Consider the following 2324-nt stretch of genomic DNA (forward strand, 5'->3'; position numbering starts at 1 on the left):
ATTCACATTTCTCAATTTAGAAACTTAACTACAAAGTCAGTGTAATCAAGACAGTATGTCACTGGCATAAGGATAGACATATAAACTAACAGAATTGAATAGAGTTCCCAGAAGTAAACCTCTACATATATGGTCAACTGATTTTTGACAAGAGTGCCAAGACCATTCAATAGGGAAAGGACAATCTTTTCAACAAACGATGCTAGCCAAACTCAATATCCATATGCAAAAGAAAAAAATTGGACCCTTAACTTACACCATATATGAAAATTACCTCAAACTGTATAAATGACCTGAACTTGGGAGCTAAAACTATTAAGTTCTCACAAGAAAACACTGAAGGAAATCTTAATGGTGTCAGATTTGGTAATGACTTTAAGGATATGACACCAAAAGTACAGACAATAAAAGAAAAAACAGATAAGCCGGACTCCATCAAAATTAAGAATTTTTGTGCATCAAAGAATATTATCAAGAAAATAAAAGACAATATACTGAATGGAAGAAAGCATTTGCAAATTCTATATCTGGTAAGGGATTGATATCTAGAATATATAAACAAGTCCTAACAACAACAATGATGAAAAGTACAACTCAATTTAAAAATGGGCAAAGAACTTGAATAGACGTTTTTCTAAAGAAAATATATAAATGGACAATAATTACATGGAAAGATGCTCAACATCATTAGTTACTAAGGAAATACAAATCAAAACCACAATCAGATCCCACTTCATATCCATTAGAACAGATATAATCAAACAAACAGAAAATAACAAATGTTGGTGTGCACATGAAGAAATTGGAACCCTTGTGCATTGTTGGTGGGAATGTAAAATCATTCAGCCACTGTAAAAAACGGTGGTTTTTCAAAAGGTAAAATATAGAATTACCATATGATTTATCAATTCTATTCCTAGCTATACATCCAAAAGAACTGAAATAAGGATCTTGAATAGATATTTGTACACAAATACTTATAGCAGCATTACTTAAAATAGCCAAAATGTGCAAACAACTCAAGTGTCCATCAACAGATAAAAAAACAATGGAACACAAAATGTGCCATATATACACACACACCCTATATAATGAGTTGTTAAGTAGTAAAATATTATTCATCCACTAAAAATGACATTTTGATATATTCTGTGATATGAATGGACTTTGAAAACATTATGCTTAGGAAAATTAGCCAGAAATTGAACAAATATTGTACATAAAATGACAGAGTACACAATGAGGTACAAAGAATAGACAAACATATACAGACACAGAGTAGAATAGAGGTTGCCATGGGCTGGGGAGAGGAAGGAAGGAAGAACTATTTAATGACTACAGAAATTTTGTTCAGTAATGACACAAATGTTTTATAGATACTAGTGATGGTTACACAATACTATGTATTTAATTCCACTGAAATGTATGCTTAACAATGGTTGATATGATAAATATTATGTTATCCATATTTTATCACAAAAAAGTATTAATGCACAACCAAAACAAAAAACCAAAAGCATTACCAGAAAGAATACCTAGACAAATATCTGTAATGAACAAAGACACAAAAACCCTCAACAATATATTAGCAAATCCAATCCAACAAATTATAAAAACAATTATAAATTATAAAAACAATTATAACCACAACCAAGTAGGATGTATTCCAGGTGTGCAAGGCTAGTTCAACATTAGAAAATCAACTAATGTAATCCTACCACATCAACAGGCTAAATCGGAAAAAAAACACATGATCATAACAATTGATATAGAAAAAGCATTTGACAAAATCCAAGCTTATCCATGATAAAAACTCTTCGCAAGCTAGAAATAAAGGGAAATTTCCTTAATTTGATGGAAAATATCTACCCCAAATACCTAACAATAATATCATACCTAATTGTGAGAAACTGGATGTTTTCCTTCCAAGAGTGGGGAAAAAAGCAAAAATGTCCCCACTTACTACTTCTATTTGATATCAAATTATCTGTCATAGTTAGTGAAATATGACAAGAAAAATATACAAAATGTATAAAGATTGGGAAAAAATCTTTCTTTGTTTGCAGATGGCATATATGAAAGGCACAAAATGCAGAATAGCCAACACAATACTGAGGAAGAAAAAATTGGAAAATTGATATTATTGGACCTTAAAATGTACCATATAGCTACAATGCACAGTGTGGTATTGGCAAAGAAAAAAAAAAAGAAAGACATATTAAATAATGGAAGAATAGAAAGCCCAGACACATACAAATATAATCAACTAATTAATGATCAAAGAGCAAAGGAAATTCAATGGAGAGAGGATAGTCTTCTCAATA

The sequence above is a fragment of the Panthera pardus genome, unplaced genomic scaffold (assembly GCF_024362965.1).
Source record: "Panthera pardus isolate Hobbes unplaced genomic scaffold, ASM2436296v1 HiC_scaffold_17, whole genome shotgun sequence".
NCBI classification, from domain to species: domain Eukaryota; kingdom Metazoa; phylum Chordata; class Mammalia; order Carnivora; family Felidae; genus Panthera; species Panthera pardus.